At 33.2% G+C, this 23,354-nt stretch overlaps 1 protein-coding gene across 4 annotated transcripts in view; it reads right to left on the reverse strand.

Moving 5' to 3' along the window:
* CAMKMT (calmodulin-lysine N-methyltransferase) overlaps positions 1-23,354 on the reverse strand; it is a 395,177-nt gene that overhangs the window by 331,849 nt on the left and 39,974 nt on the right. The gene's annotated exons all lie outside the window — the stretch shown is intronic.

Genomic DNA, 23,354 nt, shown 5'->3' on the forward strand with positions numbered 1-23,354 from the left:
TTAGATGCAACTAAACAATTTGAGGTCTATAGTATGCAATGCAGTCTAAATTAGCAGTACTCTAAAGAGAGGACAGAAGGGTAGCAGGGAGGACATTCTGCATCAGAATCTCTAAAGGAGTCTGTGCAGTTTGAAAACAAAACAGTATTTTGTTTCTTAACATTGAGTTGTGTTATTGAATGTGTTCTGATTTAGAATAAAATTAAAGGAAGGTATGAGACTTTACTACTTATCAAAATGAGTATTTTCTAAATTAAAGGCTCTACTGTTCTATATCATATACTTTTAAAACCAAATCTCTAAAAGTTTGCTTCCGTCCCCATTCTTCTTTCAGCTTTTTGTGTGGAGCTGGCTGACTCTGACATAAAAGTGCAACAGCTGTCAACAGAATATGGAACGCTGAGAGCACACATTCATTTACCTCCTCTCCCTCTAGAGGCTTCACTGTAATAATAGACGAATTGGAAAGTACAAATTCAGCACAGCAAAGAAAAAAAGGGAGGTTACCTGATAGGGCAAAAGGAAGCCCTAAGGAAGACAGAAAGCAGACAGAAGAGTGACAATTGGTGAAGCAAGGCAAAAGAATCCGAAAATGAAGAAAGCAGGCAGTATGCCATCAGAATCCTTTAGAGTTTCTAGGCCAAGGTAAACAAACAAACAAAAATGAACTAGGAGAAAAGAGAACTGGATGTAGATTGAAAAAAAAAAAAAAAAAAGTTGGTTTTTATTTTTTTTATAGCCTCAAAGAAAGTCCAAAAAATACTACATATACAAAGAAAGACTACATGAATAGGAAAAAAAGATACAGAAGTATCTCTTAAAAATAAAAAAAATTTCTAAAAAGGGTAGATGACAAAGAAAAATAAGACACTTTCTTGTTTTTTAGGTTGAGGGTGGGGGATGAAGCTGAGTTGGATCTCAAGGACTACCAAAAAAAAAAAAAAAAAAAAAAAAAAAGTAGAAAAATAACTGCATATATGCATTAGGTAGTGGTACATGGTATTGCCTCGGCCCAAATACAACAGAAGCAAGCTCATGTCTCACCCATGTAACAGTTTAAAGTAGATATTATTGCTGCATTTTAAGCAGTAATCTATAGGCCCAGGCTTCTTCTATTTTATAGTCTGGAGACTTATCATTATCTTCTACATCTTCTTGGTGGAAAAGGGAAAAAGGAGGCCTAGCCAGTCATTCCTTAAAAACTATAGTCCAGAAATGTTACACATCACTTCTGCTAGTTGGAACCTAGTTACATGGCTGAATTTAACCTACAAGCGAAGTTGGAAAATTTTAGTTTAGTTATAGTCTCAAGAAGAAAATGAAAATTTTGGTGCACGGTCTCTGCCATGATATGCAGGGACTACATCTAGGAAAATTAAAAAAAAAAAAGAAAACCTTGAGGGAGATGTAAAAGGGTGGAAGCAGCCGGGGCAAGATGGTGGGTAAGGAGATTGGGGCAGGGCCAAAACAAAGGAGCATGGAGAGGGTCTTCTGATGAGGTCAACTTCCTGGTTAATGAAAGTGCTCCAGGACACAAGTGGGGAACCCAATCAGACAGACACTTCCGTACTCTGCTCCTAAGTGGGGAACCCAATAGAAAACCTAAAATAGATGTATGGATGGATATAGGGGACACCAATCAATAATAGTGAGGACAGCATGGAAGAAATAAGGAAAGGAAGGAATTCCCGAGATCATAAAAGAACAAGCCAAAACTTCCCCACCAGGCTCTTGGCTCTGGGACCCTCTCTCTTCAGAGAAGTCTGTTACTGTTACTTGCAATAAATCTGCTATGTTGCTATCTCTGTATCCTGTTTTTCAATTTTGCTGAGCAGAGACACAAACCCAGCACTCCTAGATGGTAACAAAACTAGCATAAGGGCTACTTCAAGGAACTAGGATATGTGGGATCAGGGGCAGAAACTTGCTTTTTGCTCCAAATTCTTATATTGTATTATGGTTTACGTGTGATGTCCCCCAAAAGCTCACATTTGAGACAATATAAAAAGGTTTGGAGGAGAAATGATTGGGTAATAGCCTTAACCTAATCAGAGAATTAATCCCAGATTGGGTTAACTGAGTGGTTACTGGAGGCAGGTGTGATGTGGCTGGAGGAAGTGGTTCACTGGGGGCATGGCTATGGGGTATATATTTTGTATCTGGTGAGTAGAGTCTCTCCCTCTGCTTCCTGATCACTGTGTGTGCTGCTTCCCTCTGCCACACACTCTACCATGATGTTCAGCCTCTCCTTGAGCTCCAAGGAATGAAGCCTACAGTCTATGGATGGAGACCTCTGAAACCATGAGCCCCAGAATAAACCTTTTCTCCTCTATAATTGTGCTTGTCGGGTCCTTTAGTCACTTCAGGGAAAAAACTGACTAAAACATATTGCTTTATTTATTTATTTATTCATTTTAGTGTTCAAATAGAAGGCAGAAAAAGAAATAAAGGATCAGTCTAGGATAGCCAACACTGATTAATACAAGTTCTGAAATAGAGAATAGAGGAAAATGAGAAAATAATCAAAGGAATGATACTAAAGAATTTCTCATACTGAAGAATATGGGTCTTCACATTAAAAGAGCCCACCCATGCCCAGAAAAGTCAATGAAAAAAGAGGTGTATCTAAGTTTTTCTTTGAGAAATTCCAGAAGACCATGGACAAAAAAAATCCTAAAGTTCCTCGCAAAAACGAAAACAAAAAACAAATGAAAAACACTTTTCATTAGGTAGGGTGAATGCTAGAAAGCAATAAACAGTGCCTTCAAGTTCTAAAGAGCAATTGTTTCTAACTGAATCTATATGAAAATAAGCAAAAAAGTTTAAAGGTAGACTATGTTTTCAGATATACGAAGATTCAGAACATTTCTGTTTCTTTGTAAGTCACTTGAAGATATTTTTCCAAAAACAGAGAATAAGGAGGAAGAAATAGATCCAAAAAAGAAACCAAGAGATCAAACCCAAGAGAATAGAAAAAGTCCTCATTAGCAGCAATATTGTGAGATGACAAAAAAAAAAAACAGTACAGACTAGAACAATGAAAAAGAAAACAATGAAAAAGAAAGACAATGAAAAAGATTCATTTAAAAACCAATCGCAATGCAGAACTTGTAAAGGAACAAGAAAAATATTAAAGATCTTCCCTGTATGTGGGTCTGCCATGACCTTTGCACCTTCTTGATGGAACATCTAACAAATGCTAACTGCTTGGTGAGTTTGGCTCACTCATGAGAACTAAGGAAACATTCAAGGCTGCCACGCCCTCTCATGGGAATCTGGCCAGTCCTTTGGAGGATGAAGTGTCCTTGACAGGATCACTAGATCACAGAGGTTGTTAGAATGGAGCTTTCTTTGTTCTAACTTGTACTTAAGGAACCTCACTGAGTATAAGACTTTGGAGTCTCACCCATGGAAAGATGGTCTACCCAGGACTTCCCAGTCAGGACCCTGAAAAGCTGTCCCTGGACTCCCCAGCTACATGACTTCGGGTGTTGGTGTTTCCCAGATCTGGTGATGTATTTTCTTCTCTTTTGCCTTTCTCTTTTGCTTTTGCTTTCATATTATTGCTAAAATAAATGGTATCCATATAAAGAGTGTTTTATCGGGTGCACATACATGTAACACTTTAATGTTACAACTTGGAAAAAATTTTAAAATGTATATAGTGGGAGGAAAGAGCAAAGACCAACTGGAAGTACTAGGATTGAAACTGATCAAATTACTTTATGTGCATGTAAGAATGTACCAAAATTAATCCTACTATTCTGTATAATTGTTTTGCACCAATAAAAATTCTTTAAAACAAAAGAAATATATGTAGTACAGGAGTGGTAAAAAAAAAAAAGTTGTACAAGAAACAAAATGTAGACAGCAAATAATGCAAGGGGATGGGAAAAGAAAATTTTATGAGAGAAAATGTAATTACACAATATCATTTGGCCCTGCAGTGAAGGTAATTTACATAGTTAAAGTAATGCACAAAGAGATCATTCATAAAAATAAAAACAGTAATATAAATAAATATCTCAGGAATGTTGGAGGGTAGTCAATATGATGAAGCAAGGAAAAGCAGGCACTATGGCTCAAGCCTATAATCCCAGCTACTCAGGAGTCTAAGGCAGGAGGAGTACAAGTTCAAGGCCAGTCTGGGCAACTTAGCAAGAGCCTATATGAAAATAAAATTAAAAAGGCTGTGAATGTAGCTCAGTGGTAGAGTGCTTGCTGAGCATGTGCAAGGTCCTGGGTTCAATCCCCAGAAAAATGCATTTGTAGGCCCCCACACACAAAGAGCAGGATAAGCATATTTTTAAAGAAATATGGAAATAACTATCAAAAGAAATACTTTAAAAAGTTAAAAGGGGCTGGGGTTGTGGCTCAGAGGTAGAGCACTTGCCTGGCACATGTGAGGCACTGGATTTGATCCCCACCACCACAATTAAAAAAAAAAATAAATAAAAAATAAAAAAACTAAATAAACAATAAAGGTATTGTGTCCATCTACATATAAAAATATTTTTTAAAAAAAAGTTAAGAGTTGGCTTCTAAGAGGAAGGATAGGATAGGAAAAGGAACTGTTGATTTTCATTATAACCCTTCAAAATATTTTATTTTAACCATATGTATATGTTATTTTGTTTTTTAAAAGTAAGCCTTTAATATGTCCCAAACATAGTATTAGGTGCAGGAACCACAAAGGTAAATCAAAATTTGTTTCCTGCTTACCAGGATTTCATGGTCCATGGGAGACAATTTGATGACTATGCTCACAGAATTGTGTACAAGATGGCATCTCTACAAAAACAAAAACAGAGGAAAGAAGGAGACAAGGAACTGATGTTTGAAATGCAACTTGAACTACGAGTCTTGATGTCTAAACATATGCATGACTTGACCTCAAATACAGATTTGCTCTTATGATAATTCCACTAAAACAAAACAACAACAACAACAAACACAGTAGAAGAGGAGTGCTAAAACTATTTATGGTTACTATTCTTATTACTGCAGGTTGAAGGTACTGAGTAAAAGATGAGAAGAAAAGCCGAGAGTGAAGGTGTAATGGACATTTGGCACACCACAGCATATTCATGCAGAAAAAGGAGCTCACTTTACAGAGAAAACAATAAAGCCATGATAACCCAGGGACTTCAGTGTTCCTATGTATCCTTTCATCAAAAAGCAGTTCACAGAGCCTGAATTGAAGACTCCATTACAGTGTCAGCTGGAAACAATACTTTGGTGAAAATAAAATACTGACCTACAAGATAAATTTTATACTTCAAATCAATAACCAATATACATGGTACTTGTTTCTCCTATAGTCAATATATGCAGCCCTGGGAACCAGGAATAGAAGTGAGTATGGCCTCCCACTTATACTTAATGATGCTCAAAACTTTGAAGACTAGAAATGCACACCATGTACCTTAACACTCTCAACCATTAGATATTCCAGTTGGGAACTTTGAATCTTGAGAGAGTAAGTCAAAGCACAGACATGAGTGAGGAACTGTTCACAGCAGCAGCAGCAACAGCAACATCAACAATCTAGTGATGGTAGCAGTAACATGATGGAGAGCAGCATCCTAACTAGATAGATCCTGCAGATGCATTTGGGCACAGGTTCCTGGGTCCAGTCTGCCCTCATTCCTATTCATTTCCAACGTCCATTTTCTAACCTTCTCTACCGAGAATTGCCCAGTATTCAATAAATTTTACTTTTCACTCAAGATACCTTCAGTTTCTACTATTTTCCAACCAAAAACCTGAAACATAACAAAAATGATGAAAAATCAGAAAGATGAATGAATTCCTAAGTTTTTAAAACATTCTTACCCATTGTTGTTCTAAAAACTCCAAGTCATATATTTAAAGTTTTGTTTTTGATTTAGAAAGGAAATAATTTATTTGAAACAATAAAATTAAGTATTTTTACCTTAGATAATTAAATCCATATACTTGCTATGAATACTAAACTGGCAAAATTTAATTATAAAAAGCAAGGTAATTTTTTACCTATTTTTGGCATACTTGATCTGTTTCAATTATTTTTCATTGTGATTGTGAGTAGCAATGTCATCTAAGTTTTTTCAGTGACATATTACCGAGAAAATTTGAAGATATGTATTTATTAAAGGATAATTGCATCTATACATTTCTATAAAGAAATTGTTAGCTGAGAGAACATCTTTATTTTATAACTTCAATTTTCATATTAAAGTTTTTTTCACCTGGGAAATAAAAGTTCATGAATATTCTTATCAAACATGTAAATACAATTTCCTCACAATGAAAAAAATTTCAAAGTTTTTATTTTTTTTTATTTTTATTTTTTATTTATTTATTTTTTTTGTGGTGCTGGGGATTGAACCCAGGGCCTTAGTGTTTGCAAGGCAAGCACTTTATCAACTGAGCTATCTCCCCAGCCCTTCAAAGTTTTTAAACAAGAAACTTCCAGAAAAACTACTCAAAAGAACTATATAAATAGAGACTATTCTAAACTATTCTATGGAAACATTAGTTGTATGTCTTAATGGCTCATGCTCTAATTCCTATTATTTTACTTATTTAATATTCAATATTGCTCTAAAATTAAGTCTTCTCCTACAAACACAATAATAAGAATTACTTCTCAGGCTGGGGATATAGGTTGGTTGGTAGAGTACTTGCCTTGCAAGCAGAAGGCCCTGGGTTCAGTACTACAAAAAAAAAAAAAAAAAAAAGGAATTACTTCTTGAGAATATTTAATTCTACCCACTGTTACCCTATAATTGCTTAAAAGAAATATATAACAGATATAAGTAACAACTGACAATCAACTTTCTTTATAAATAAAGATTTAGCACTTTTGTGATCCTCTTGACCACTGTGATGAATAATAGGAAAAAGTTCTGGAACTGATTAACAAAAGATAATGAGGTGACAGCTAAACCCTTAGACAATTAAAAGAAAAAAAACTTTACCCAAGTGGAAAAATGGATAAGGTTCTACCAGCAAATACTGGCTATGAAATCAATGATACTCTATCCTGAATGATAGGCCAAAGTACAACCAAACTAGTATTTTTAAAAATGTAATTAAATGGTTTAAGATCCAAAATTACCACTATTATTAATAATCTAGGTTATGTCTCAGATGACTCTCCCAGGTTTTGCATATTCTTTCTCTCTACATACACAGTCCCCTTTCATACCACACAGTGGTGAAAGAATTAGTTAGGTTCTAAGACTAAAGAGAGAAAACAATTAAGAAAGCAATAATAAATATTAATTAGAAAATAACCTTAGACTTTATAACTTATGCAGAAAAATGCAAATTACACCCAGATGAACATGTAATTTTTTAATTTCATATACCTAGATGTGATCCTTGTAAATTTTAATAGAAGCCAGAGATTTAATCTACATTCGTCAGAACTAAACTCATATTAGATTTATAGATTAATAAATCTTTATATGTAATTGCCTAAAATAATTGTGTAATTTCCTCTCCTGCGTATTCTCCTATACTTGGGTGATTAATGACCTGTATTTTTCAGATGTCAAAAAGCTCTAAATACTGAAAAGAGGGAAGAATGGTATAATTCCACCTATTACGGCTGATGATTGTGGCACTCTTCTCTCTTTAATAAGTAAAGGAAAAGAAAATGTCTAAGGTTAATATCAACCATGGAAGGAAAAAAAAGATGCTTAAGGTTATTTCCTAAACTCCATAAAATATAACTCCATAGACCTAAAAGTTCAGTAAGAAAAATAGAAACTGGCAGTCATCCTCATTCACAAATGTAAAGAGATTTTTCAACATCAGTGTGACACAGAAAAACAAATTCTAATGAAACTGTCATAAAAAATGAAGCTAGCCACAGACAGACACAGTGGTGCACACCTGCAATCCCAGACGCTCAGGAGGCTGAGGCAGGAGGATTGCAAGTTGAAGACCAGCCTCTGCAATTAAGCAAGACCCTGTCTCAAAATAAAAAAAAAAAATTTTTAAAGAACTAAAGCTGGGGATTTACAACTTGGTGGTAGAGTGTCCCTGAGTTAAATCCTCAGACATGCCCCCCCCCCAAAAAAAAGAAGCAACAGCTAGCCATTGGCTGGAAGGAAATATTCTCAATATATACCTGACAAACATTTTACATCCAGACCATATAATGAACTATTACAACTCATTAAGAAAATGACAATCCAGTTTTAAAATGAACAAAATATTTGACACATACTTCACGAATGAAGGTACTATAAGAATGGCCAATAAAGCACAGGTGCTCAACATCATAGTCATTAGATATAAACATAAAACCACAATGATATATACTACATGCTCAGGGGAATGACTAAAAAGATGATCAATAGAAAGGATATAAAGCAAATAGAGCCCTCATACATTGCTGCTGGCAATGTTAAGTAATCAAATGCTTTGGAAAACAGTTTGCTAATATGTTATATAAAGATAAATGTATACTTACACAAATTGGCAATTCTACCTCTAGTTATTTACCCAAGAAAAATGAAATCACATGTCCACATACACAAAAGAAGTTGCACATGTTACAGCATGTTATGAAATTATAGCATTTTTACTCAAAATAGTCAAAAATAGAAACAACCCAAATGTCCATCAACAGATGAAGGAATTAACAAATTATGTACATATTCATACAATATACTAATACTCAGGAAAACAAAAGAAATGAACATGATGCAACAACATGGATGAATCTCAAGAACATTATGCTAACTGAAAGGTAATAGAAAAAAAGGATACAAATTAAAATGTATTTATATGAAACACCAGAAGAGTATGATCTAATCTATAATGACGAAAGTATCAGTTGGGTGCCAGGGAGAAGTGGAGATTGGAGAAATACATAAAGGAACTTTTGTGGGTAATGGAAATGTATAGCTTCATTGTGATAGTGATTATGTGTATATAAAATTTCCAAAACTCATCAAAATCAGTGCATTTTATTTATGTAAATTATATCTCAATAAAATTGATCTTTTAACAAATGAAATTTTAGAAAGTAAGCTAAGTCTTAGACATTACTTTTGAAATTTTTCAATGACCTATAATTTGGTTATTCTTTTAAGAGACTAAATCCCCTCTTAAAACATGTGGGCATTAAAAATATATCTATTAATATTTAATTGTCGATATGTACCTACTACCTTTTTCTTTAAATAAAGCACTAAACTCAGCTATACTTCATAAATCGATATTATTTGGTGAAACATTTAGTTAAATGAAACAATTATTCAATGTCTCGAAAGGATTTTGAATATATTAGTTCACATTTAGATTGACATGAGAAGAATCAAACGTACAACCATTTACTAAACTATTATGTGCAGCTTAGCCAACATTAGTAGCAATTTCCCTTTAAAAACAATATTTGAATTTAAAACATAACACAGTATTATGAATCACAGCATGATTCAGTGTGTAGGGGTTAGAAATGAAGTACTGAATATACGTATAAGGGGATGCAAAATACTTTGAAAAGGAATACTATGATTTCTAGCACACTTCCCACCCAGGGATTTCAATTTCCATTCTATGGCAGCCACTTGAAGAAATGTGGAATCATTGTTTTCACAAAATTGAAGACTTTAAACGTATAATTCTTTCTCTAAACTGTGATTTCATTATAGATTTCATACACGTGCACACATGCACACAATTTTGCTGTTTACATTAGAAATTCATAAAAGTATTTCAAAGTGACCCATTTACAACAAAGAAAAAATTCAAAGAAAGTATAGCCACTAATTTATACATGTGATTCTCTTAATTCACATCACTCTCGCCACAGTCTGGAAGTACGGGAAATAACTAATATAGGACTGATGAGACTAATTTGTAACTATTCACTGTCATAAAAAATTCCATGTCTAGTCTGGCTGTCTCAAAAAACAAAATTATTCTGTAGCAAATTAAACTTGAGGTCTATAGAAAAGCAAAAATGTTTAGAAAGTCATTTTTTTAAGTACGTAAGTTCACACTTGTATCACTCATTTAGTACCAAAGATTCAAAAGCTACGTGACGTCAATCTCTTTTCATAGTAAGTCTATGAGTCTTGAATCTCATTTTCCCCATTAAATATCAGTATTTGACCTGAACAGCCAAACCACATCAGCCAAGTAGAAACTCCCAACGTCTTTAAAATATCAGCTTAATGATAGCGATCCCCAAAATCCATGCTGGAACAGTGAAAGAGTAAGATATATGAAATGTAAATACAGGGTCTGAAAGATTTATATACCAATTACTGGTAAGGGTTATATATTTAGAGGGGGAGAAAAAGGGGGAAAAATGAGATCAAGAGGGTTACAAAAGTGATTATAAATGTTTTGAAATACTTTGCTTCTTAAAAGGCTTAAGCAAACATGGTAAAATCTTGACACTGATTAAATGTGGATGGTGACTACATGAATGTTTCTCATATTTTCTGGTTATCTGTATACTTGAAATAATTCCTAACTTATAAATATTGCTATTAGGATTGTTATGATCTAGATGTGAGGTATCCCCCAAAAGCTCACGTATAAGACAATTCAGCAAGGTTCAGAGGAGAAATGATAGGCTTGCAAGAGTCTTAACCCAATCAGTGAACTAATGCCTGATGGGATTAATCAAAGTGGTAGGGTGTAGCTGGAGGAGATGGGAATTGGGGCGTGGCTATGGGGTATATATTTTGTATCTGGAGAGTGGAGTCTTTCTCTCTGCTTCCTGATGATGTGAGATACTTCCCGATGATGTGAGATGCTTCCCTCTGCCACACTCTTCCGCCATGATGTTCTGCCTCACCTGGAGTCTTGAGGAATGGAGTTGGCCTTCCATAGACTAAGGCCTCTGAAACCGTGAGCCCTCAACTAAACTTTTCTTCCTTTAAACTTGTTCTGGTCAGATCTTTTAGTCACAGCAGCGAAAAAGCTGACTAAAACAAGGAGTAAGTGAAGAATAATAATAAACACAGCTAAATACTTATAAAAGGAGCTTTAAAATTTGTGAATATTGCAAAATGGAAAAGGAAAAAAACAGCAACAGTTTGTTTCTAAAATTCCCTCTTCTTTATGATCTTCATAGCAGATAATTTAAGTATACATTCTGATGGTCCTAAAACAAAGTTATGCTACCCATTATTTTGATTACTCATTCATTTGCTCAACAAATGCTGAAGCCCCCACTGTATGTAAGAACTATAGGAGGCATTGCAGGGAATACATAAAACAAATGGATAAATTCCTTAGGGATCACTACCAGCTGCTTCATTCAGTCAGTTGGAATGTAATGCTCATGACAAGCAGCAGTTCCATCTCCTTGTGGTTCATTTTATATGACATGTTACTCAACTACTTGCCTTTCTTTACCCTCAGAGTCCTGGCAGAAAAATTATGGAGGATTAAGTGAAAAACCACACTGAATGCTGAAGAAAAAAATTTAAGAAGAATGTTCATGATAAGTCTTCATTAGCTATGTAGTTAAAGCCAAAATTTCTTCATAATGTTAAAGACATTAATAAAGACAATAATAAAAGTGAGGTTAAAAGATTCAGCTGAAATTGAAAGTTGACAATGGAAAAAAATTTAAAGATTATGTTGACTGTTAACAGAAAAAGATTAACTTGAATGATAATTTTAAAAAGGCAGAGGGAACTGGCAAAAACCATTAAAAAATAGTTAATGAATAGAATTTTTTTAAAAAAGTATGAATGTTGAGATTGTAGCTCAACGGTGGAACACTTGCCTAGCATGCAAGAAGCCCTGAGTTCAAGCCCTAGGACTGGAAAAAAGCAAAAAACAAAAAACAAAACAAACAAAAAAATCCTTGAGACAAAACTTGGGGAAAATACAAAATATATAATGAAGGGTAGCCATATTACTTTCTCTAAGGCAATATTCATTTGCACTTTAAATATACTAATTAATAAAATATGAAAAAGAAGTCTGCTACCCAGAACTTACTATTTTAAAGTTTTAACCCTTATTCAAAAACATGAGGCATTGACAGATTATTAAGGATCTTTAAAATCTCTTCAGGAACTCCTGGATCATCAACTCCAAATGGATTATATATAAAGTGGATCATCAAATTCACTTTATAGATGAGAAAAATAAAACCTAAAGAGATGAAATAATAGGTTCAAGGTCAATCATGTAAAATATTCAATTGAGTAAAAAATATACATCTCCCTGGTTGCTAACTCTTCAGAAACCTTGAAAACTAAATGTAATGTTTTAATTAAGATCATGTTGGGGGTTTTTTTTTGGTTTTTTTGTTTGTTTGTTTGTTTGTTTTTTAGTTGTGCATCCCCATGCCTACCCTAGTATTTGGCACATAGGAATCACTCAAACTGAGTCAGAATATTAATCATGAATAAACCTGCCCTAACCAATATGGATGCCCAAGGGTATTATGTACAAAGTATTCTCTACAAAGATTTCAAATTATATTTGCTCAAATAAGAGAAACATTTTATAAACAAAACAATCCAATGTCCTAGCTTTAGAAATTCTAACTAGTAGGAACAAATTAATGAGTTTGACATTAAGGTCATTTCTGAGAACTCAATAATAAAGGTGAATATTCAAAAAGTTAGATTCCTTATATTAAAGTACATAAGAACATCAGGAAAATTTCAACCAAAAGTTCTTTACTACGGCAGAATTATCAATTCCTTTTTTTAAATTGTTATTATACATGATGAAACACTTCACACAAAAAAAATAATTGCTTCATTTTCTGGGAATGCACTAAAATTCACTAATCCTTAAACGCAACTGTGTAAAACTCTCTTTAATCATAGGATATACTACATCTCCAATAGTATCAGATAATTAATTACCCCTTACCTCAGCAGTCCTTCACTTGTAAATGAAGTTATTTCACCAAGTTACTACACTAGTCTTTTGGCAAATGAAAGAATGCATAACTATGTTACATTTAAATGAAACCACAGTCATCTAAGTCTTGGACTTAGAACTTCATAATTGATTTTAGCTCTCGATTTTAAGATCTTCCATGTTTTACAAAGACATGAAAGTATCCTTATCTATCACATAAAGAGGCTTGTGAAATATACTGATTCCCTAACTGGTTTGCACTTGCCTATTAAACTAAAGATATTTTCACTTCTTGTTAATACTAAGGTAATCACTTAAATTTGTCAGGACACTTACATAATTGCTGGATTTCTGAGGTTTTTTTGTATTCTACTTCTTTGACAGCACATGACAAGAAAATGCTGAAACATTCCCTAACAATTTCAGACTCTTCCACAGAAATATAAAAACCAAACCAAAATTACATAAAGACCATATACTTAAAAATGTGCATAATTCCCAGCTCTTCTCTGAACCTTCATAAAACATGTCTATTAAAACATCCTGTTATCCTTTATTGACTTATTTGTGCCATCGAACTATAACCCATTTAATGCCTTAAAATTAGCAAATCTAATCCAGAAAAACATAAAAAGCATAAATCAAGTGAGATTATCTTAGAAATGGCACCCTCCACCAGGAAATGGCAGAGTTATGACTTGTCATCAGATGTTTTAGCTTTAATCCTGTGTTTTTGCCTCCCCTTTCAATTGTTCCAGACACTGTAATAGGTATGTCACCTATAAAGTTAGTACTACATACTTTTGTACTTAAATTTAAAATATGGCGTTATGTGTTTTGAGAACTTGAATACTATTCATGACATCCTTCTTAGAAGTCTTTCCTGAATCTACCTTTTGCTGGGTTCTGATAATATCAAAAAAAAAAAAAAAAAAAAAAATTTTTTTTTTTTTTTGGTACCGGGAATTTAACCCAGGGGCACTGTACCATTGAGCCACATCTCCAGCTCTTTTACCTCAGCCTCCCAAGTCCCTGGGATTACAGTGTACACCACCACACCTGGCCCAAAATATCTTTTATCTCATTACAGTACACTGTAATCTCTAGTTTCCCTGCCCATGGTCCCTTTTTGAACAGAGTCCCTCTAGGTCAAGATCTTATCCATCCTTGTATCTATCACAAACTGAACATCATAAATGTTATTGTCTAAATTAATATACAACATTGTATAAGCAATGTATTAATTATATACACATTCAGAACAGAGCATATGTCTTACAAATACTCTTTCCTACAAAATACAGGGTCAGGCACTTGCTTAGGGATTCATTCAGTAAGAAAGGATTTATTATATACTATATCCTTAATACTGAATTACTAGAAAAAAAAAAAGGAGATAGGAGGTATGCAGAAAATGCAAGTGGGCAATAAAGAAAATGGCTTATTTCTCAATTCATTATGTTACAAAGCAACTCATCAGACACCACTGAAAATTCCACATTTCCATCCCTATCTTTCTAAATAATATCTATCTATGTATGTTGCTACTCTCTCATTTGGATATCTGAAATAACTTTTACTGGGCAACCTCCTAAGTTCTAAACACAGATGTAACTAATGATGGTTCAAGAGAAGGCACATTAAAATGACAAGATAAAAATATATTTTCCAACTGATCAAGATTTTAAGTTTTTAATTATAATAGATAGTATTCCCTTGATTCTGCTGTAACTTTACCTTAACGATGCAATAAACTTATTTCAAAGGCAACAAAATTACATGCTTTTGGTCAAATAAATTACAATAATTTTGCAGCTTAACTACTTTTTTTTTTTGTAAATTTCCATTCATAGCAATCTAGGAATTGCTGCAATATCAAAAATAATTTTTTAACTATTTAAGGATTGATTTGCAGGGGGAAAAAAATAAAACATGTATTACTTGAGACCATAAGGAACAGGAGCTTTAAGATCAAAATTACTCAACATTATTCCCATCCTTTAGTTCTATGTTAAACAATCTTTAGCCTCTACTTCTTAAAAGGATTTAAGATTATTTACAGCCTTAAAGTAAAGCCAGCTGGCACTGAAAACAGATTGAGTTAGGTCTCAACAATTCATTGGGTATTAATTCAATGGTTGGGATAAATATGCCCTAGAGAAGCTATATTCAGTCCAAGTTTTTAAGCAAATCGAAGCAATTCCCGTGAGCCATTTTAAGTTATATTACATAATTATATTTCTCTTCTCCCTTTCTTTAGCCTTTCCTTTCTCTCTGCATTTCCATTCCCACACCAAACCCATTTTTTTTTTTTTTTTTTTTTTTTTTTTTTCCTCACTAGATACTAACTTCCACAGAATGTGGAAAGTGCTTTCTGATCCATCCTAACATACCCAAATTGGTTACATGACAACTGGCTAACAGAGGTACAGGTGTAGTCACCAAGTCGAATATTTACTCTAATTCTACTGAGTATCAAGTACTCTTTTAGATACTGTTCTAAGAATGAGGATGCAGCATAGAGGAAGGCCTCTATGCTCCCATAAGTCTCCTGTCAGCAGAGGGACCCAGGTATTAAATAAAGAAGGTGATCACAGTAATAGGAAACACTATGAATAATGAATGAAACAACAAAGTGACAGCAATTTTAGAAAGGTTAAGTACTTCAGATAGGGCAGTCGAGAGAGACTGTCTGAAATGTGACAACTGAGTGCTAAGTAATGAAATAGAGACACCCATGTAAATAAATGAGAAACAGGGAATAGCAACTGAAATACCCCAAAAGAGAAACGAAAGTGGTGTTTGAATGATTTAGAAAAGACTCTTTCACACAACTATAGTTTAATTGTCAAAAATCAAGAAATAAACATGATACAATATTACCATCTAATTTACAAACTCCATTTGAATTTCTCTAGTTGTCCCAACAATATCTTTTATAGGTCCAGAATACAACCCATTATCACATTACTTTTAGTTCTTACATATCTATTCGCCTTCTTCAATCTGGAACAGTTCTTTAGTCTTTCCCTGTCTTCCATGATCTTTATTTATATATATACATATATAATATATATATACATATATATGTGTGTGTGTATATACATATATATACAAATATATGTGTGTGTGTATATATATTATATATATATATAAACATATATACATTTTTTTAAGAGAATAGGCCATTTACCTTATAGAATGTCTCCCAGTCTAGGGTTTGTCTGATTTTCCTCATGACTTGTGATTTGGGGCAGAAACACTACAAAAGCAATACTGTACTCCCAAGTGCATAATTTTAGAAAGCATAAGATGTTGATTTGTCCTGTTAGTGATGGTGTTAATTTGTATTACTTTGTTACAGTGGTTTTTTTCATTGTATAGTTAATTATAAGTATGTTGTAGTTACCATTTAAAAGCAGATAATTCTATCTTGTGGAGACATATTTTGAGGTTAAGTTAATATCCTATTTATCATCAAATTTTCACTTACATTTTTTAGAAACCACTGATAATTCATGCCTCAATCAGTTATCACTACAATAGGTACCAAATAGTAATTTTCGAATTATATCATTCCTTCTAGACCAGTGGTTCTCTAATAGGGGTAGAAAGGAGGAATTTGGCAATGTCTAAAGACATTTTTGGTTTTCACAACTAGGGGTTGGGGATAGGGAGACATGCTACCGGCATCTAGTGGGTAGAAGTTAGGATGTGGCTACAATGCATGGAGAGGTCCTGCTCCCCGCCACCACCACAAAACAAAGAACTGGCCTGTCCAAATTATCACTAGTGCTGAGGCTCTGTAATTATTTAGAGCCTGTCCTAGATTAAATGACAATATAGGAAGAATTCTTTTTTCTGCATTTTATATTCATTAATATTAGTGTGGGTTCATAGAATTCTATTTTACCCCAAAGGGTTACAATTTGTTTTATCATTTATTTTGATGCTCAAATTGTCTCAAACTTGATCAATAGTAACTCCTTCAAACCAGTTCCTATGACTTTCAGGCATATGTCAATCACTCTGAATATTTCTTTACTTTATGGCATGAAATACCAATCCACCGCGTCAGTCACTTCTTCAAAGGGCTCTGGTTCTTTTTAGTGGAAAGTGTTATTTACAAACCAAGATCTGAGTTGTAGTGTGCTCACTGTTAACAAACTAAGACAGAGCTAGGAAAAGCTCCACCTTGTCTCTCACCATAAACACGTCTGTCTTTCTGTCTATCTAATCTATCTAGCAATGAGTTCATACTGATGTCTCCATTTTCAATCTAACACCACAGGGTTTACTTTAGCCTTTCCCCTTTCCTCATGTATAACTCCCTCTCCCTTTTGTTGACATCAAAAAAAACTTGACTCACATTATTCTCAATATAATAATTTATTTGCTTAATCTTCCTACCTCTTGATAAGTAACCAAATTCCCAGCTATCAAGCAGAAAATTCAACCCCAGATGCACCTACCTCCTTCTTCCCAGTTTCTACTCATATTCAAGCCTATATCCTGGTTCCAGCAAAAGGGAAAGAAGGAAAGTCAGTTCCCCCTGAACATATACTACTTACATGCTCACCCCTACTGCCAGTTAACACTTGGCCTCCAAGCAGAGAAAAAAGGAAGGAAAACCAGTCATATTCTGTAATAAATGCAACGGGCCCTATATAAATACAAGTGTTCCCTACCTCTACTATATACAAAAGAATTCTAGGTTTCCCAAAATGAAAAATTTTACATAAGTTTTATATACGAATTTATATATAAAACACATTGTATAAATATAAATAATTATAATGAGGTTTAGCCTCTTAAAAAAGGCATTGTGAAACAGACAGAAAACTTACTTTAAAAACATAGTTGAACTAAGTGTGTTATTTCTAAAGGATCTGTGAGAAACCTGTGGAATAATGTGTTCCACAGATTTAAAAAGATCATAATAATGTAAAATCAGTAGATAGAAATTATAAAGAATAGCAAGGTACGCAGTGATAATTTAACATTAAAAAGCATTTACAGGACAGGTGTAGTGGTGCACACCTGTAATCCCAGCAGCTCGGAAGTCTGAGGCAGCAGGATCACAAGTTCAAAGGCATCCTCAGTAATGGCAAGGCAATAAGCAACTCAGTGAAACCGTATCTCTAAATAAAATACAATATAGGCTGGGGATATGGCTCAGTGGGTGAGTGCCCCTGAGTTTAATCCCCAAATAAAAAATTAAAAATTAAAAAATTTTAAAAAGCATTTACAATTAATCTCCCTGGGAAACTTATTAAAATCAGAAACAAAAAAGATAAACACAATAAAAACATTTAAATAGACACAAAGACACTGGTGTGACATTAAAAGAAACTCAATGGTGACAAATCTAAATACATGTAAGTTGAGACTATCCATAAATATTTGAAGGATAATACCCCTTAAGATAAATCAAACTAATTATAACTCCAAACTCACCATTTACTAGAGCACAATTTAAAAAAACAATGCTATGTAAGGGTCCCTTTAATATTGCAATTTTTAAAAAATTAAATTTAATCCATAAAAGGCAAGATGACAAAGGTGTTTGGTTAAGAACCTTCCGTGCAATACTCGAATCAAAAATAGGGAATATAATTTAAGGGAATCTAAAACATGAAGTGAAATGCCCAGCTGTCAAGTGAAACCTGAATTCTATTACCTGCCCTTTCTAATACATTTAGTTTTTGACTAAGTAAGCCAGATTCCGTTACTATTGATTAGTCAAGGAATCTTAACTAATATATCTGTGTACTCTATTAAGTAGAGTTAAATGTGGCCTGTTGAAAATGGGACACTTTATTTATATCTTTATTTATTGGTTGAATTATCATAACAAAAAAGCTTAAATGTGGCACAGTTAAATTTTTAGGAGCTACTTAGTTAAATACACAGAAGGCCAAATCCTTCCAACAGTCACCAAGTGATTTCTGTTCGAAGTTTGAAAATAGTCAGAGTTCAGTATATATTCCAGAGGCATAAGTTATCATGTCATTTATTTTGTTTGAAGGCAACTTATAATCTAATTCATTATTTGGTTCCCTACACATATCTGCTTCTCTTTAAAATTTTTAAAATGAGACGTTATTATAAAAAAACTGACACTCTTAAAATATTTTATTTTTGCATTTAAAAAAAACCTTTATTACATTTTCCCCCAAATAGCACATATTCAAAACAAACTCAACAATACAAAGATTAGTAAATTATTCATTAATAAATAATTAATAAATAAGCTAATTTTTCCTCTACCCTATCCCTGTGGGTCTCACTTTCCTGAGAAAAACTAATTGTGATAATTTGGTATATATATTTCACAGTTTTTTCCATATTCACAGTTTTTTTTTTTTATAAAAGTGGAATTCCATCATATACATTATTAAACCCCCTGAATAATACATCTTGGATATCTCTCCAGAATACAGCATATAATTCAGTTCATTTTTTTTTAACTGCTACAATTGATGGATAAACCATAATTTACCCAGTAATTCCATTGGTAATGGGGGTAGATGTGTCAAACTGTTTCCAGGCTATTTTTCTTTCCAATTCAAATAATACTGTAATTAATATCTTTATACATGTGCCCCCATATACTGGAGGACAGATAACCAAAAAATGGGATTGCTAGGTCAAAAGGACTGAAAAATTATTCTTAAGATTGTTCTAAACTTAGAAAATTTTTAGTAAACATAAAAATACAAGAATAGACAATAATAAACTCCCATTTACCCATCATTTGATTTAACAATTGCCAAATTTCAAGGCTCCCTTTTTCTACTTGTCTATGAAATTTGAACAAATCCCATTTTAGTAGTTCTGTCTCTAAGAATGTCTCTAAAAGTTTATAAAAATCTTTTCTGGAACACTAGTTATATAGTAACAACCAGAATTTACATGCTTTTTAATATTCTATATAAAAAAGTTTTTCAAAGTCTTAACAATATTCACTTCCTCCTTCCACTAAGCTCTTTCCAAAGGAATAACAGAATCAAGTCATCTAAAACAGTAGAAAAAGAGACCAGGAAAGATCATCCTAAAAGCATAAAGACCGTGAAAAGAAACTGTATCAGGCAGGCATAAAGTTATATTAAGTGACAGAATCTACAAAGAGAAAGGAAAGTTGTATTAAAGTAGATTATTAAAAGCTAGTATTAGCAGGTAGGAAAAGTATTTAAAGGATTGCTGGTGTTCTAAGTGAGAAACTTAAGCAAAGAAAGCAACTCATGAGTAATGGGACATGCTATTTGAATATATTTTAGAAGCAGTTGCTTAAAATATATTGTACCAACCAAAAAACTAGATGAATAGTAACTTAGCGCTCTCCTAGAAAAAGATATTTGGAGGGAAAAACAACACCAAGGTGTAACAAGTGACAATTTTTTCTTTTGAACTATAAGTAACATCCCTAATAACAAAAAACCAGGCCTGGCACCACTAAACACACCTGTAATCCCAGCAGCTTGGGAGGATGAGGCAAGAGGATCACCAGTTCAAAGTCAGCCTCAGCAAAAGTGAGGTGCCAAGCAACTCAGTGAGATCCTCTCTAAATAAAATACAAAAAAGAGTTGGGGATGTGCCTCAGTGGTTGAGTGCCCCTGAGTTCAATCCCTGGTAACCCCCCCAAAAAAAGAACAAGGTAGAATGTGTTTGCATATACATTTATGCAAAAGTGATATTAATTCCTTCCCAGAAGGAAAAGAAAAAGCCATGAAATGAATTTCAAATGCACTAAAGACATGAAATATATAAAAGAATTCTAAACTAAATTATTTTGTACAGTGAACATGTTAAAAAATAAAGACTTGTATTCTAATTCACTTATTTGTGGTTTTCTTTTTAAAAGATTAAGTTCATTAATCCACAAAGTTCTTATTGAATATTCATTATATACCAGGCACTGTACATACACAAATAAAACTGCAAGTCTATCAGGCACAGGCGCATGCCTATAATCCCAGAGACTCGGGAGGCTAAGGCAGGAGGATTAAAAGTTCAGGAACAGCCTTAGCAACTTAGCAAGACTCTAGGTAACTTAGTGAGAATCTGTTTCAAATAAAAAATACAAAGGGCTGGAGATGTAGCTCTGTGGTAAGTCCTCTAGGAACTTACAGTCTAATGAGTGACTTAGTGCAATTATAATACAATGTTATATTTTAGTGGCATTTAAAATTTTTTAAAGTCTACAAGTACACTTAGGAAGGATCAGTGAACTATAGCTTAGCAGAATCAGGAAAAGTTTTATAAAGGGGATAATATTTGAACTTAATCTTAAAGGTTAAAGAACTCAGAAATCAAATCCCAGTGGTTCAGGATCCTCCCAGAAGGAGAAATATTGCAAGTTCAAAGCCAGCCTCAGCAACTTAGCAAGACCCTGTCTCAAAATAAAAAATAAAAAGGGCTGGGGATGTGGCTCATTGTTTAAACACTCCTGGTTCAACATGGTATAAAAAAAAAAAAAATCAGAAATCAGAAGAGAAATAATTTCTAAAACTGGTGCATAGTGACTTATTTCCATACATCAATAAATTGGAAATTTTTTTTTATAATATGTATTTGACAAGATCAGTATGTGGTCTACTTAAATTAAGTATTACATTTTTGGTTAAATTATTTTAAGTTGTTATAGAATTTACATGAGATTGATATACATATGTGTGTATATATGTTTATGTGAAAAAGATGTGTATTAACTCTAGGAAACTGACCAGCTCAAGAGACACACTTAAATATATGAACATTCAGGATTCCCCAAGAATCGGCACATCCAGATTACCCTACAGAGAAACCTGTTGTCAACACACTATAATGCTACTGGAGCTTCAAATTAGTTTCATAGTACACAAATTTTGAAGATCATATGATATTTGATGAAAGCTTCTATTACAAAAGACAGAGACCAAAGAAAACAAACAGAATAAGTAACTTTAAGGAAATAGAGACCATAAAGACAAAAAAAAAAAAAAAAAAAAAAAAAAACCAGTAATATCTTGAAAAAGGTAAAGAAGCAATCCAAAAACATGAAATGAATGCTGGCATAGGGTAAAGTGGTCAGGGACTAAGAAAAAGGGGGAAAAAATGGTTTTAGGCATAAATATAGAAATAAAAATCTTAACAGAAAGGTCAAAAGATAAAGTTATGGAAATACCCCCAGAGAGTAAAGAAAAACAAAAAATTGAAAAACAAAAGATAATTTTTAAAACCTTTCCAGGATATACGACATTCAAAAAATAAAAGGTTCTACAAAGGACCACAGAGATAAAACAGAGAAGAGGAAATCATTAAGGAATAATTTTAAAACATTTTTCAGAACCAAAAAATATAACTTTCTAAATCAAAAGTATCCATGCAATGTTTGAAAACAGAGTCACATCATGATATTGTATCATAAAATTTTAGAGCACTTGGAATAAAAAAAAGATTCTATCAGGTTCCAAAGGAAAGTAACAAGTTTTATTAAAAATGATAAAGAATTATAATAGCATTAGATTCTCAAAGCCAATACTCGACAGTAATATGCAGTATATAATTTTGAAGAGAAAAATTACTTGAAATTTTATCATTTTATATCATAAAGTCACAAAAAAAAATTACTCATTACTTCTCCTTACCTCCTCAGGAAGTTACTAGAGTTTATAATCCTATAAAATAATGGAGTAAACAAACAAAATCCATGGGATTTAGAAATGAGATCCAAAACAAGAGATGCAATGAATCCTCAGAATAATAGTGAAGGGAAAGTTCGAGATCAAAGTTTGTAGCAGATTTGGAGATCAGACTGGCTTCAGAAAAGACTTCAAGAACATGAAATCAATGGTCTTACATATAGCTATTTTCAATGAAAATACATTACGTCTTAAAAACTCCAAATAAAATCATGTCCTGGCGGGTAGGGAAGAATGAAGTTTGGATTGTGAAGAGGGGAGGAGAGAAGGGTGGGATGGTGGGGATGGGAAGGACAGTAGAATGAGACAGACATTATTACCCTACATATACCTATGATCACACTATTACACTACCAGTGTGACTCAGCACCATGTACAGCCAGAGGAATGAGAATTTATGCTCCATTTGGGTACAGTGTGTCAAAATGCATCCTATTGTCATGTATAACCAATTAGAACAAATTTTAAAATAAAAAATAAATATAACTTTAACTCAAAAGATCATGTCCTAAAACAATATGTTCAAGCCATTAAATTTCTACTTAATGTCATTAGAGTACTCAAGTCATTTTTGCAAATATTCTAAAAATTATCAGCAGGGTGAATTCTTCATTGGTGAAGCAATGTAGTTATTTTAGATTATTCTAAAAAGATGTTTGCTGGTGAGATTTAAGACAGTTCACAGAAATCATCCAAGTACCTGGATGCATCAGACACTGAGATATTTATCCAGATTCTAATAAACAGTAGTTTCTTCAACATGTGTAGAAAGAATGTTTTATTCCTTTGTAGTAGTTCAGTCAAAGTGGAGAAATCATTTGAGAA

The sequence above is a fragment of the Sciurus vulgaris genome (assembly GCF_902686455.1).
Source record: "Sciurus vulgaris genome assembly, chromosome: 14".
NCBI lineage: Eukaryota > Metazoa > Chordata > Mammalia > Rodentia > Sciuridae > Sciurus > Sciurus vulgaris.